Here is a 16,219-nt window from a genome sequence, read left to right as displayed (position 1 = left end):
CAGGACTAAGAAGATGGTGGAATTGGCAAAATACCCGGCCAAGCCCACACCAACAGCAGACCCATTCTTGGCTGTGCTGTTCTTGGAAGATGAGAGCCATGATTCGCCACTTGCACACTGGCTTGACTTCCATCCGAGATCTCTCGACAATGGTAATTACTGGCTTTACTGCAACCAAGAGCAGCAATGACTTCATCTTGCCATTCTGCCACTTTCTTACCTCCTTGACATCTTGAGGTCTTCTCACCAGCACTGCCTTTGTGATTGCTCTTGGTTGTCCCTTTCTGACCGAGACAAAAGTGCTTATTGTCTGACTCCACAATGATGCCAGGCAGGTCGGGAGGAGAGTGGACCTGACAGGGACTGGAACTGGGACTTACCAGCCACCCTGAGACATAGACACAACAACTGCCCAGGATATCATGGAGAGGGATGTAGCAGGGCACCAGCAGCTTGATCTTGGTGACCACCATGCCTGCCATGTCAACTCTGAGTTGACTCTTCCTCCTTGGTCTTGGAGGGCAGCTTCTCAGGCTTGGATTCAGTCCAGTTCGATGACCTGGTCACCACCTCCCTGAACATGATCATCACATTGCAGGAACTGAGAGCCCCTTTTAAGGATAAGGGACACTTTTCAGAGCAAATCCTCTGGATGGCTACCTCGCCTGTTCTCAAGACCCAACAATAGATTGAGAAGGTTGTGAATCCAGTCCTTAATGCCATCTGGTTGGAGGATGCTCTCACAATGTCCTCTTTCTTCCAACAGTCCTTAACTCCATCAAGGCAGATGGGAGGGCACAGACACAGCAAGTGCCTAACCCTATCCTGTTCCTGCTTCAGCGTTCCAGAGCAAACTCAATTGTGGAGCTGGCACAGGGTGTTCCCAGAGGGAGCACTCGGCACCATGGACAAGGAGGAACACCAGCCAGATGCAGTGGAGTGCCAAATTTACTCATCCATAATATGGAGAGTTGGCACAACTCTTTTAGTCCCATCAGCAGATCAGTACTGCATACCACCATGTTGACTGTGACTCCAGGGTCCTTGATGGCATGGTTCATGTCCCTGGCATGACTCACAGATATGGGACTGGTGCATTGACACAGGTGTCACATTCATGGCTCTCCATGTGGCCAGAATGGGCAGTCTGAGAGCAGACTTCTTGTCTGGGTTCGGGGCTGTGATGTGGGCAGCCAGAGACAGAGGGGAACAGAGGCACCAGGACTGGGGCAACAGAACATCAGGAAAGATAGAGTCCAAAAGCAGAGTTGAATGGAAAGTCCAAATCATAGTCATGGTACAGGTCAAGGTCAGGAATCAGAAGAAAAAGGCCATGGTCAGGAACAAGCTAAAGGTCAAGAACCAGGAGGACAAACAAAGGTGCAGGTGCCTTGAACAAAATAACAGGGCAGGAGACATGGCACGGTAGCATGCGTGCCACAGCAAGATACAAGAGACAACAAGAACCAGATGCAACAAAGATGGGGCCAGATGCAACAAAGATGGGGCCAGATGCAGTTGCTGAACAACAGCTCACAGGAAGCCCTGTGTTACTAAGGCAACACGACAACGCAGGATATAGGCCAGGCAAGAGGCAGGCACAATAGTAAGGCAAAATGGAAAGACAGGAACCAGGAGCGGGAACAGTCAGGCAAGGTACAGGCAGAACAGCAAACAGGCAAACTTGTGTTGCAGAGGCAACATGACAAGGCAGGATACTCAGCAGGAACCAGGAGCAGGGGCAGAAAAGGTCAGGCAGGATGCGTGCACAGCAGGCAACAGCAGAACCTGTGCTGCTGAGGCAACATGACAACCAGGAGACAGTAGGAACCAGGAGCAGGCACTATAGCAAACAGGTGTTGCTGAGGCCAGTTCTGGACAGAAAAGCTTGGGCTTACATAGCTCTTCCCCCAGGACTCCCAGCTGGCACTCCTCAGTAGAGTGTGAGAACTCCAGCTGGGCCTGGGACCAATCTTGTGAATGTGGTGGTGGTGGTTCTGTCCACCGGAGCAGACCAGATCTTGACACATGTAAGCCGGTTCTGAGGCCACAATGTCAGTCTCAGTGGAACTGAGGAAGTGGATAGCAACCCATCCCAGATATGCTGAGGGGCAGGAGTGGAGGGGCTTCTGCTGAAATGCGTCTAGTCTAGCTAGCTAATCTTCCCAACAACAGACTCCACACAGGTGCAGAGCCCATAAGTAAGTGCACAGATGACCACTCAAGGACAGCTACAGGTACGCAACCAGACATTTTTCTTAACCCACTGGGCATTTTCCATCCGTTGTTAGACTGTTGTCATTATGCAAGACATAAGTCCGATTTTTCTGATTTAAGCAGTATTTTGAGTGTCTGGTTTTTAATAACAGAAAGGTTTGCTAGTATCGCATCTGTGTCTCTAGGTATGAGCAAGAAGGTTGGCTTAATTATTCCAAGGAAGTAGCTCTGTTGTTTACCAAAAGGTTTGCTGTTACTTGACAAAGATTTCATCCCCATTGGATTTGCAGGAGCAGCTATAACTGCTCAGGGAGTCTCTTGTCTCAGCTTCTGCTTGGAGGATGCAGACACACTTGCAAGAAGTTAAACGGACCTTGACATCACCAGCCCTGCCTTCTCTACAGGGAGGCGCTTGACTGGAAAGCGAGGCTGGTTTTGGCAATTTCCTTCCCAGGGGAGCCAAAGGCGCACAGGCAGAAAAGGTAATCTGTTCGGGGACTTCAGCGTGTGACCTTTCCTTTCCTCCAAGGGAAGAAAAGGCCCAGAAAAGGTGTTCTTGGCAGCTTCCGGAGATTCCCTCAAGCAAGTGGCTTGGCTGTGTTCAGGCTTAGCCAGCCGGCTTTGTTTCTAAAGATTGCCACAGTGAGGGAAGAGTAAAAAGGAATGAACATATTGGTCATCACAGCTTGGAATGTCAGCATGGGGGCAGCTTCAGAGTCACGCACCCAGTACACAGATGTGTGTGCAGGGAAGAACAGCTACTTCTGTGATGGACTGTCCGTCTTCTATGCATGCTGTAGGATGTGCGTTTCTAGTGTGACACAGTCCTTCCATCTGGAAGGTACCTCTTCTTGCTCTTCAGCAAGAATGACCCCTAAGGGGAAGGGTGGAGTTCCCAGACTAGTTCTGTCCGGTTTGCAGGTAGCCAGTTCCTCACATGGCTCGCATTCACCCTTTAGCAACTTCAACACCTTATTTTTTTAAAGGCACCATTTTAGGCAGGCAGGGGTGGACAAGTGAGCAATTTATTTGTCCCTTGTTAAGTAGGAATGAGTGTGTGTGTGGGTGTGTGCGTGAGAGAGGGAGAGAGTCATCCAGATGTTGGACTGCAGCTTGCACCAACCCTCATCATTAGAGGGGAACCTGAGCATGCACTGAGTTCCAGAACTACCACCCTGGGCATTAGACTTGCTTGGATCTACACCTATTTAGGAACCACAGGAGAGAGAATTTAAAAGTTGGTCCTCCTGTCAAAAACAAGCTCTTCACACTTTGCAGAAACATGCTTTCCCCCACCAACCCCATCATCTTGTGCGTTTTCACAAAATGTGAGACTGTTTACATTCAGGTTTGAATCTGACTTTCATGCACGTAGAGCTGGTTGAAATTTGCACATGGGCAGATTTTTTCTTACCACTGATAACAAGCTTTTGGTATTCCTGTGATGGGGTAACGTGCTATGCATGGCTGTGCTGCCGTTCAGTGAACAGAATGTTCCTGGCATGGTTTTATCCTTGCCACAGCCACATGAGCAGTGGTGGAGTGGAGCCCGCCTGCAGGGATGCAGCTCCAGCGCTGCTTTAGATGCGTTTCTGACATGTGAGGATCATCAGCTCTGAGAGCCTGTTTTTCAAAATGTGTAGATATCTGATATTTGTGCCCCCACCATTTTTAAAATTCAGATTCTGGGCCGTCAGACATTGCTTGCTGCCTTCTGCAATCATTTCCATGATGCAAATGAGAAAATATAATTGGAGAGAGTTACGTGCACCAGACTTGGCTATGTATTTATTAGCAGTATTTCTGTGGCAGCCACCCACAACCAAACTTTTTTTTGGTGGCTCACAGAGAATATAAAAAAGTAAAAATAATCTAGGTCCATAAAATCCAAATACAGTGTCAAACAGAGAGAATAAAGCAATATAATAGCAGAGAATAAAACAAAAGAAATTTTCAGCTTGTGTAAATAGAGCCTAAGTTGCAGCACTTTGGTTCACTTAAACCTCTTTTTAAAAATTACAGGATTTTTAAGTCTTCACAATTAAGAAGGACCCCTTTCTTCTCAATAGCCACATTTCTCTTGGTGGGGACACCTGGGCAAGGGCTTCTAAGAATGGTCTCAGGTAGATTTATATGGGTGGAAGTAATCCTAATAAATTCAGTGGGAAGGGAAGTGCCAAGTACTCATTTCAGTTCATTATAGCTGGTTAGAGGAGGGGAAGGAATTTATTTTTTCACCTGGAGGACCATGTTCCCGTTCCAGAAACTAACAGGGAGTTTCATGCCAGAGGTGGGCAGGACCTCTGGGAAAAGTGGGAACTGCTTCCATCTTTTTCTTAAATGCATCTGTGCTCACTCCCACATTATCTCCTCCAGGAAATCCCCTCTCCCCCAATTAGACTTTTGAAGAGCTTCCTTGGTGATAATAGTCTTTAAAACAAAAACCTAACTGCTGCACAGGGGTGATTTGTTTGAAGGAGGGATCACTGTGCACAGTGAAAAGAGGGTTAGCTGTTTTTTCTTCCAGAATGCCACCTTGCACAGAAATTCAGCCAGGAACAGTTTTGCAAGTGCTTAATGGCTGTGCAAGTGGCAGAGGGAAGACTTCATGGATTGGAGATTTCCCACCCTTGGCAGAGAGCCTAATATATGTCTTTTTTTTATAAGACTGCATTTTTGGCCCGCTTTGCTCTTAAAGTGGTTAGTGTTTTAGCACTGTGTGGTTCATATACCCATATTATTTTCTAAATCAGCCGCTGAAAGGGTCCTAGGCTTATTTCTAACCGCAAAATGTCTTGTCTTGCTTCCAGAAGAAGCATTTCTAAGTGTATGTGTGTGTTTGGGGGTTTTTTAAAGTAGTTCTCTGGAGGAAGTTAAGTTCCAGGCTTAAAAACAGGTTCTTTGAACATTTCTCTGGGCCCTCAGCTTTCAGAAAGCCCTGTTTGGAAAATGCTGTTTGCAAACCTTAGAGACTGGAGTGAAATATGAGGTAAACAGAAGCGTTCAACATGATTAAAGTCTGAGCCAGCCTCCTGCTTTAACCTGGTGCCTTCCAGGTATTTGGGAGTCCAGCGCCTGGCATTCCTGCCCTTTGGCTGTGCTGGCTGAAACTGGTGGCAACTGAGTTCCCAAAATATCAGGCGAGCGATAGTTTGGGAAAAGTTGGGCTATGCTCTTCTTGGGTTCAAACTGAGCACTTTGAATCATGCCTGTAGAACTGTAGAAAGGTTATTTGCATAGATCCCGCAAGGGGAAGGGGGATCTATAAGATCCCGTAAGAATAGGTGGGCATCTTCAGGCTTATTCCCATCCCCATCTTTTTTCCTGGAGCCCCACTGAGCAAGCCTGGTTAGCAGCACACCCTGAAGAAACATCCTCAGCTCATGGAGTGGTGCCCCCTCTCCAGAATGGCCAGGTCTTGTGCTGTGCCTAGTTGCCCATGTCTAGGGCTGGATCAAGGCCACTTCAAAGCTGTTACTGTGTTAGAAATTGTCGATGTGGAAGACCTTGAAAGGCAGCAATGTGTTGGGTGTTGCTTCTCATCTCGGCAAGCTAACACTTCATTTATCAATTTTTGTTTGTGGGTTTCTCTCTTTTTTTAATAAACAGTAATTGATACAGCTGAAGCCATCTGGCGACGGTAGGTTTAGAGCTGCCGCACTCTGTTCATAAACCTCCCACTAATGTCTCTCCCTGCCTCCTTCCGAATTCAAACTGCAGCTTTCTGTCTGCAGCATGCATCATGCTACTGTGCAGAGGAGCAAGCCAGATGAACAGTTGGGAGAGCTGAATTGCACGAGCAGGGGAGGGTATATGTGTCTAAACAATAATTCAGTCACTATCTGTTTTAAAAGCCATCTGAAACTGTGCTTTATGCAGGCCAGACAGGCCTTGACTCTAAGCAGCATTCTCTTTTTCAGGGAGTCTGGCTTTCCACAAGCCATCCTGTCACGTGGAGATGGGGTCATAACTTCAATCTTACAGGTTTCTCTCTGGAATTTGGTTTCTCAAAAGAATGCAGAACACATGTTTTGGGTTCTCAAATTTTAAAAATGAGTAAGAAGCTAAAATCCAGCACATTTTTGGGTTGTGGATGCAAGTTGTGAAGACAGACACAAACACTTCAGAATGTGTGGGTGTTCATACTTGAATACTTGAGTATTGACAATTCAAGAAGAAAATGAATAGAAGGGAAATCCGGGTTCTAGTGACTGCTTTTTTTTTTTTTAACAACTGCTCCATTGTTATTTTATATGGAAGCCTTGCTGGAACCCTGAAGAGCAGGGTTCAAATGCTTTGAACAAATAAACCAGATTGTTTAAATTGTGTGACTTGTCAGAGAGGTATCTGTGTTAGACTGCCACAGCAAAAACATTGGCATCCTGTGCACTTTAAAGGCTAACAAATGCATTGCAGAATAAGCTTCCATACATGAGAGGCCACGCCGTCAGGTATGAATGTTGCATCAGGTACTCTGGCCCATCAAGGCTGGAGATGCTACACAAACACACTGATGCGTTGGACATATATTAGACTGCTTTTGTTCTTGCACTGGGCAAGAACCATTTAATGGCTGTACATTGCAATATGGCTAAGAGAAGTGCTTGTGTGGTTAACACTTTTCTTTCCTCCACAAGCACAGCATTTGGTTCCTCAGTGATATACTGGTGTTCTTCCATTTCATGTGATCAAAGAAACCTTTTTGTTGTGGAAGTAAATCTGAATTTTGGGACAGGAGCTGTCACAGTACAGTCATAAAACCCAGACAAGCATTTGATCTGATTAAAAAGTATTGAGTATTTTCTTTATGATTAACCTGTTCTAGAAAACCCCATTCCCTGTCTCCTAGTTTTCTTTCTACCCTGTCCCTGGTCTTTACCAGAAACTTCCAAATGGAATAGGAAGTAACAAAGTAGAAAAGGGGCTGAATCACCTTCAAGCATCTTGAGTGAAAAGCTGTCTCTTCTCTGCTCCTGATAAGGTCCCGTTTCTTCTCACTAGAAATGTCCAAATCAGCAAAACTTGAGGTCGCCAAATTTTTCCAAATTCCATCTCAAAGCTTGTTCTGACTTGAGTCTTTATTAGGTTATGAATGTTTTTCCGTTTGCCTAGCAAAATGTATTTTTGTGTGTATTTTTCCAAATGTTCACATCAGTTGTGCACATCTTTGACAGAACAAATTCTTTTCCCATTGATTAAAGCCTATTGGTGAGCATTTCTCAAAAGCGCACAGTGTTCATGCATGTTTTACAAAGGGACACATACTGTTGAATGGAGCTCTTGGGAGGTGAATCACATTGTAAGCTCAGAAATGTACAGACCGACCACAGAATACCTCTGAGTCCATGCTTGGCCCCCAAGGTGAGACTGAGTAAATCCTGATAAAAATGAAGTTAAAACAAATTTCTAATACATCCCTTCCCTTGTACACTGCTTTTTACTTCAGAGATCTGCTCAGCCTTGTCCACTTAAGGCCCTCCTCCTCACAGTCGCATCTGTGCCTTCTGCCACTCTGCAGCCTTTGCTCAGAGAGCTTCCTTCTTTCCTCAGGACTTCACAGTTTTGGCATTGCCACTGCCACCTCCTCTTTGCCAGCTACCTCCGGATGCTACCTTCCCCAGTACACATGTGTACACTCATTGGATCTTGCTCCCTTTACCCTTTAATCTAGATAGCATGTTCTCCGAGAGGAAGGGTGCCTTTTTCATTTTGCAGCATACCACACACATGAGTTACTCTCCTACAGAGTCTCATACTCAAGTTCTCTCCTACAGAACTGCATCAGCTCAATTTAAGTGAATATTGCGGGGGGGGGGGCATTTTACTGGCGAAGAGTTTACACTGTGTGTGCATGCAAATGAATGAGAACAACCTAAAGGGAGAGCCTTGCTGGGTTAGACCAAAGGTCTGTCTCACCCAGCATCATGGCTCCATCCTTGGTCGCATCCAGAGTTAGCTGTGTGTATATATCGCTGAACTTGCCAAAGTGGGTTTTCCCACCCACTCCTCCACGTGGTGTTGCCTTCAGCCCCCTGAAAATGCTACACAGAGTGTTGGGGAGGCTGCTGATGGGTGAGTGGTAGAGGGGGAGAAGGATCCCCAAAAACCAGGCAAAGGCACCTTCCTTTTGTCTAAGGTTATCAGATTTTGGACCTAACCTCAGATGGCTCTGGAAAGCTAACCAGGTCATGAGGCCAAATAGACACTTCTGTTGTGTTCCCCAGCAATTCATACTGAGAAACAGGCCACGTCCAAAACTTGGAAGCGCCTACAGGCATCCAAGTAATTGCTTTTGACAGATGGTTTGATAGTAGCCCTTGTCACTATTCACAGTAGACTGCATCACTTTTTGTGAATTCTGTAAATAAATTCCGTAAATGGATCATGAATCATGTGAAGTTCTCATCCTTCTGTCCTGAGTCTACTGCCTGTCAATTTCTAATGATGACTCCAAATTTGAGTGTTACAGGTGAGGAAAAAGAAATTACCTGCCTACCCCATACCATGCATAATTTTATAAAAATTCTACATGTGCACATGAATTCCTGGCTCAAGAGGACTCTGGCTTTCTCAGAGCCAGTGAAATGAAACACATGTCCATGAATCCATTGTCTCCTTCAGGCAAACAATAAATGTAGACAGCAAACTTCAAACCCTGGAAGCTGTGGAGTGTTTCCAATGATCAGTATAACGGTGAACCCACCATTATTGGCTAAAGAGATCTTTCACTGCATTCTCCCTCAGGCTTTAAATTATTATTGGCGGATTCTGCTGAGATATTTCTCTCACTTATTGTGAGAGTTTGTTTTCCCTTCCTTTCCTCCACACCTCTCTCTTCAGTTTATTCTCTCCTTATGAAAAGATAACAGCTTGTCCGTTTTTTGCAGCAAAACATCCAAACAAGCAGAGGGAGCGTCTGTGCTTTGAAAATTCTTCAGCTTGTGTTCTGTGGTTTAAAAAACAAACCGCCTTTATATGTCTGTATGAATCTGCATTTGGGAAAATGTTGTCTGCTTTTGTGTCTCTTTGTTTTTCAGAAGAGTGCTTAGTGTCTTTGACAAATACTGTGTTGCAAAACTAATTACCTTAGGTTCGTATATTTTTGTGTCTGTGGGTGTGCTTGATTGACACACATGTGGATGGGGCTGTGCATGTCTTTTTCCCCCTTCATATCTTTTGCACCAAACCTGATCAACTCTTAAAAGCCCCTTAAACACATTCACTCATTCAAGTTCAAAAATGAGAAAATGCTTTAAATTTAGAGTTGCTGGTGAACTCTAACTCTGTTTGGGGATATGTGCATATATTTGATTTGAGGAGCCTCTCTCCTGTAGATGATCCCAACCCATCCGGAGCCGATGTCCAGCCTGGAATGCATCCAAGTCTAGTCCTGCAGTTCGACTGACCAGAAGTTTCAAGGGTCTCAGAAGCTGTGCATGGAAAGCTAAGTGGTTCATTGGTTAGGGCAGCCTTTCCCAGACTGGTACCCTCTAAAAGTCTTGGTCTGCAACTCTCATGCACACTGAGAATGTTAGTACTTGCAATCTTGACTCACCTAGAGGGTAGCAGGTTGGGGAAGGCTGGTTTAAAGTGTCAGCAAAGGCGAGGTGGTGCGGTAGTTCAAATCTGCATTCAGCTTTCTGGTAGAGTGGGGGGGGGGGTTAGGGGGGCTATGACACCTATAACAGGATTGAGGCCTCTGATCACACCCTGGCCACATTCTAGGTGCAGACCAAATTCAGGCTTAATCTAAAATTCAGATTAGTTTTCCAGACATCTGGCAGTCCTCTGTGAAAGTAACCCCCTCTCCCTTTGCATTTCTTTCCATGGAAGATAATAGTGAGTTGACCTGTCCCAAATTTATAATCTTGCATGTCTTATTCCTCTCCAATCCCTCAAGACTATTCGGCCGGTTCATTAACTGGATCCAGCCAGAGCCGTATTGACTGCAGCTGGGAGTCTCTGCTGACTGGTTCCACTTTTCTCAATGGTCTGTTTCAGTTTGCTTATATGGGGTGCCAGCTCGTTATAAAGCTGGAGTTGAACATATCTTTAACCCCTGATTCAAAGTCAGTTGCAAGATGCAAAAACACAGATGTTGTATGAGTGTGCTTCCAGTTTTTCTAGTCTCTCGGGTGGGAGGTGGCAGGAGGTTCCTAAGGTTTGTGGGGTGAGAGTTGCACTAGATGTGCCTGTGTCATCTTCCTATCAAGGCTGCCAAATGTCTGCACCCAGCTCCATGCAGCTTCCAGTATAGTGCAAGTCCTCTGAATTTGCTGCTTACAAGATGCCAGAGACCCTCTGAGAAACTGTGACACTGAAGTGCTTTAGTAAACTGGCCCAGCGTATGCGTTGGAATAGCCTTCAGTTGAATACAGTGAAGGCTTCATGGAATCCTTCAGAGCTGTCAGAATTGGACACGCTGCATGTGCCTGCCCAGGAGCAGGCTGTGTGTCTACGAGGAAGGGAGTCGGAGTCTGCTCCGTTCCCTGAGGGGAAGGGCTGCTCTCCAACCTATGACCCTGGCCCTCTGCCTATGGACTGCCCCTGGCCCAGCTGTATGGGCTGCCATGCTACAGGGAGGTTAAGGGAGCCTGCCCCCAGTGGCTAGAGATGTTACTGCAGGCTCCAAACTCATGGATACCTTCAAACTAATTACATGTGAAGAACAAAATATCCTCCAGGAACACAGCCATAAGGTCCCCTTAGTGCGCATGCCACATTTCCCAAGCCGAGTGCTATGGTGCCGATGGACAGATGGAGGTACACTGTGCTATTACTGATACAGACAAGGGTGCTACAGATGAGAAGAGGCAGTTGAAGCAGCAACAATGCCCAGCTGTTGCAGATCGCACTTTGGGCCCATCGGCCTTTCTTTTTCAAGGTGGACAATTTCTCAGATGAAACACGCTGGGCTCAAAAGTGGCTGGAAGTCTTCCTTAGAAGGCTTCTTTTGATACACTGGCAACTTTGGCTATTCTGAGGTGAGGCAAATAAATAGACTCTGCACATGCCCAGAAGCACCCTCCATGTTATTTATTCCCATGTTCTTGCACTTGTAAGAATTTCCAGGATTAAATTTTCAGGATTAAACTGTCAAGCAAGTTCAGGCATGCAGCTAACTGAGGAGCACTCTTGATAGTTAAAGGGAAAGGTAGCAGACCACATGCTCTGCATGCTGAAAGCCCCGGCATCAATGTGCACCACCTCCAGGAAGGGCCGGATCAGACCAAGGCTCCGTCCGCATTTAGCCCAGTCTTCTGTTTCCACCAGTGGTCAATAGGGTACCTCTAGGAAGCCCATCATAAGCAGGAGATGAGGGCAATAAGCTCCCCCATTGTTGCTACCCCACAACTAGACTCTAGAGGTGATGCTGCCCCTGATCTGGAAGATTGCGTATAGCTATCATGACTCGTAGCCACAAATATTTATTTTCCATGTATGTGTCTGCTTTCCTTTTAAAGCTGTCCACATTCGTGGCAATAAAACAACTGATTCTATTTTATTTTTAATTGGTTGCCATCCTACCATCTATCTGGACTGCCTACATTCAACCCATGGAACAGGGAACTCCAAATCCCATCGCAGGTAGGAGGCAGCTCAGCAGAAGGGCAAGATGCTAGGGCAGGACTCTGGTGCTACCATGCCTTACTCCATGTGCACTTTACAAAATTATCCTGGCCAAAAGACTGGTGGTGGTGTGTGGATAGGAGGGGAGGTAGGCAGGAGAATTCTCCTAAGCCGGCAGAACTAGAATTTCCGTCTTTGTGCAGCATTGTTCAAATTGCAATGTGGGAAAGATCCAACAGATGCTCCTCCCCTCCCATGCAGACTCGGAGCATTAAATTTCCATGGAGCAGCCTATGCTGCCCAATTTGTCATTGCTGGGCATTTGTGAAAGGCAAAGGAACCCTATTCTGGGGGCAAGGCAGTTGGTTACAAAGCATTATTTGGAGATGCTCCTACCTTGCTGGTCTCCTCTGACTCTGATCTGGCTTACATAGGGAGTAAAGAGTAGTTTCTCCCTGTGGTTTGTTATGCAGCACTGTGTAAGTGAAATTACTGCATTGTGCACGAATGATGTCAGAGGAGACTAGTCTATATGCAAAAACCATTAATTTTAGAATTCCAGTTATGAATTAGAAACCAAGTTGGATTCAGTGTGCTCCTGTTATGGGCCAGAATGTAGGTGGAAGAAACAGGCAAAATCTTGTGCCTGCACACCTTTTTGGATTTTTCCTCATGGGGACTCCTCTGCTACCACTGTGTAAACATCACTGCCCAGCATCCTCCAGCTTTTCCATCAAAGTGGCTTTAAAACTCCCAAGCTCCCAGAGTCAGAGATTTAGTTTAGGTTGGCTATTCAGTGTGGAGTGGTAACCCTAAAGGAGAAGGGAACAGAAAGTTTTGAGTTACTTTTGTCCCCAAAGATGTTATTGAAATACATGTTAAATGGGAAGTTTCCCAATCTGAATGGATACCTTATGAGCAGTAAGACAACAAGCCTAGGAATTAAGGCATGCAGCTAAAACTAGACTGCAATCAGTTTCCTTACTCATGCCATATCCTAGTATCATTGAATTAGGGGTCTTGATCAATTCTCCAGTTCTATCACTTTTTAAAAATAATGCATCTTCTTTCTTCTAGGGCTCGGCTTCCTTCCTGCTCTCTCATCTCCTCTTAGGTTTCATCATAGGCTTTTTCACTCGTCCAAGAAATGCTTCCTTTCCACAGTTCCAACCAATCAGGGGGTAAAGCAAAGGACAAGTGAAGTCAGCTGTGTGCTAAGGAGTGCCTGCAAGCACCGCCTGAGTGCGTGTCGCTCGTCTGGCTTTTTCCCCAAGTGACAGCAACGTGCGGGTTGAGCAAAGCCTGGCCGAAGCACCAGCCGCAAGAGCTCCAGCCGGTGCTTTGCCTGGCAACCTGTGGCCCTCCAGCTGTTGTCGGTCTACAGTTCCCATGAGTCCCAGCCAGCATGGCTCATGGTCATGGATGAAGGGGCGTAGTCCCGGAACCTGCGAAGGGACACCGGTTCCCCCTGATCTGCACAGGCCCCACTCCATGAGTCCGGGGTCATTCACCTGAGCCATCTGTAGCAGTGTCTCTTGCTCTTATTCAACGCACAAGCTGAACAAACTGGTGGTGTCAGTGGCATTTTTGTAGACTGATGCTCCCAGCCTTTCCACAGTGTTAGGTGGCTGTGTTCACCTGCGTAAGTCAACTGGACTGACTCCTGTTTCAGAAACCAGCCTTCAGCAGGCGCGCAGGCTCCAAGGCATGACAGCACGCCTTGTGCGCTCTGCCTGGGATGTGGTCCGGGCTCCTGCGGGATGCCCTTGGATGCCACCCCTCCACGGCCCCTGAGCCAGCTCCTCTGCCCTGGAAGAGCGCCTCCACCCCACTGGAGTTGATCTGTGCCCTGTGAGTCAGGAGCAGAGAGGAAACGGGACCAGCCAGAGTTCTGTGTGTTGAATGGCTGGGAACGGCGCTGCTCTTTTCGAAGACCAGCCATTCATTTGTATGCAGCTCAGTGTTGTGTACGAATTGCAGTTCCCTGGCGGCGGCGCAAAACCCTGGCCATCTGTTGGGCTGCCGAGTGACTTCTGGAGAACAACTTGGTGGTCTTTGCTGCTGACAGATAGATCTGCTTCCCCCAAGAGGCTGCTGCAGCTGCCACCAAGTGTCTCCTTTTGTCGACACTTTCAGGGTCACGTTTGCACAAACCCAGATTGATATGATCCTTTAATCAGCTTTGCCCTGTTGCATGTTCTGTGGTTTTGTGTACAGCTGGAAAAGATGTGTTTCCAGAACAGAGGAGATAGGAGGGCTTAATTTAGCGCAAAACCCAAAATCAAACCAAGCAGTTAAGTGAGCCCCTCCCCTTCCTGTAGCACCATTTCCTTTAACCTGGTGCCCTCCAGATGAGTTGGACTGCACCACCCATGGTTCCCGACAGCCTAGCCAATGGCCCAGTTGGAAGGTGCAGCCCAGCACATCTGGAAGGCACCAGATGGGGAAGGAGCTCTGCAGCTTGTCTCTTTTCCCCAGAAACTTCAGGTCTACGTTTCTTTCAGTAATGAAGGGAAGGCATTTCATGCATGTTCCAAGTGACCTGGAAATGAGGCTCCTGCCTAATACACAGTGTGGGAAATGAACCGTACAGCATCAAACACATGACTCCTCCAATGAAATATTGGCAGTACAGGCTACCAGTCAGCCATGCCCTTTTCAGATGCTCCCTTCTTTGCACAATGGGCATGCTGATTGGGTTATTTTGGATCTCGTCCTCTCCCTGTGGGTTCCTTTAGGATGTTTTCTCTCCCCTTTACGTCTGCAAACCTTGGATTCTGTCCAGACTGGCCGATTCCTCTTGTCCTTGCATGGCGCTGTTTCAGTGACATTAGGATTGGCATTCAGAGGATCAGGTTGCTGTTAGTATATCAGCAATGCCAGTTTTGGACCTAATTCTTAACCACTATGATCCACACACTGGTAATCTTGACACTGGACTCTTATAATCCTGTATGTGGAGTGCTGGGGCTGGTCCAGAAGATGCAGCTAGTGCAGAATACTAAGGAGTACTTTGCTAGATGAACAAAACACACTGGAAGAGTTGCACTGGCTGCCAGATATCCACTGAGTCCGATTCAAGGTGTGAGTGACATATGCAGCCTTAACTTAGAACCAGTTTGCCTGAAAGTTCATCCTCCCTGTACAAACCAGCTAGGCCACTACAGAGCCCCATCTGGCAGCACATGACTACAGACCTTCTCTGTGGTGGCCCCCAGTGCTCTGGAATGACCTCTCCCAAGAGAGTTTGGGCACTGGTGGTCATGTGACTTTGGGGATTATTAAAATTGTTTACCCTGGCTTTTCTGAATCTCTAACTACTCCAAATGCTTTTGTGCTTTCATAATTATGTGCTTGGTAGTTGGCTGTAACAGCTTTGGAATTTTTTAAAATGGGAAGCAGTATATAAGGATTCTAAGATAAATTTTGCCTATTGATTCTCCCCTGTTCTCCCAGCAGGGTTTCATTACAGTTTCAGAGACATAGGACGGAGGGGGAAGGGAGTGATTTGCAGGTAAAATGAAACTTTAGAGCCCCTATTCAGTCTCTCCAGTTCTGCCTTGCAAATTGTCCTCCGGCCTCAACATGAATGTTAAGAGGAAAGCATGACTTGAAACTCCACGTTTTCCTTGTAACAGCTAGTTGCCCCCTGGGCTGGCTGCATTTCTCTAGTACGGAGACAGTATTTTCCTTCTCTCTGCAGTCTCAGGTGGGGGCTACACACACACACACACACGTGTGCGCGCGCGCGCGCGCGCATGCACGCATGCTGCAGTTCAAAAGCCACCTGCAATTCTGAAAGGGACTGAAATGAACACACTTCTCCATGGTCCTCTGGCACCACAGAATTCTTTGGGCCAGTATTTGATGCTGCAGAACCTCAGGCTTGGGGACCAAACCTGGCCTGCCTGGTTCCCCAGATGGCTTCACCCCCCCACCTCCACCCCCACCCCCACCCCAGAACTGAACATTCACTGGTTGCTTTTCTCCATTCTGAAGTGCTGAGCTGCCTCCTTGAAGACCTAGTTATGGACAGTAAGAGCTTTAAATTCAAGTAGGGTTTCTCTTCCACTTTGCTCATAACTAGAATCTGGCCCCCAGATTTCGGTTCAACGGAATTTGGCCTTCTGTTAGGAAGGTGTTCGTCACCCTTACGAAGCCATGGCCAGATGGCATTTCTGCTGTATCTGTGCATTCTGAGTGATACAAAAGCTCTCAAGCAAGCTTTGCTAGGAGCACTTAACTTCCAAGTCATGTCCCTCTTTCCTCCTCCATAACTTGCATACCATGCCTTGCCTTTGAATGTGTGGGCCCACAGACGCTTGGTGCTGTGAATCATCTGTGTTACTCGAGGGTTTAAGGGTGAGGTTGCAATATGTGCAGGACAGGGGTGGGTCTGCATCATATAAACCCCGTGGGGTGGAGGGAGAAA

At 46.9% G+C, this 16,219-nt stretch overlaps 1 protein-coding gene across 5 annotated transcripts in view; it reads left to right on the top strand.

Annotated features, from left to right (window-relative positions):
* The window catches only part of LOC123030648 (speckle type BTB/POZ protein), a 122,122-nt gene that overhangs the window by 58,126 nt on the left and 47,777 nt on the right, over nucleotides 1-16,219 (top strand). Inside the window, exons 11-12 of one of the 5 annotated variants that reach the window (XR_006416132.1) lie at nucleotides 9,552-11,805; nucleotides 12,865-15,088. The exons of 3 other annotated variants lie outside the window; for them this stretch is intronic. The gene's annotated coding sequence lies outside the window, so the exon portion shown is untranslated. Of the gene's footprint in view, nucleotides 1-9,551; nucleotides 15,089-16,219 lie in introns of those variants that run through there. One more of the 5 variants, XR_006416131.1, reaches the window with a different exon arrangement.

This window comes from Varanus komodoensis, unplaced genomic scaffold, assembly GCF_004798865.1.
Source record: "Varanus komodoensis strain SLA01 unplaced genomic scaffold, ASM479886v1 scaffold45, whole genome shotgun sequence".
NCBI classification, from domain to species: Eukaryota; Metazoa; Chordata; class Lepidosauria; order Squamata; family Varanidae; genus Varanus; species Varanus komodoensis.
This window is presented reverse-complemented; position numbering and strand designations above follow the sequence as displayed.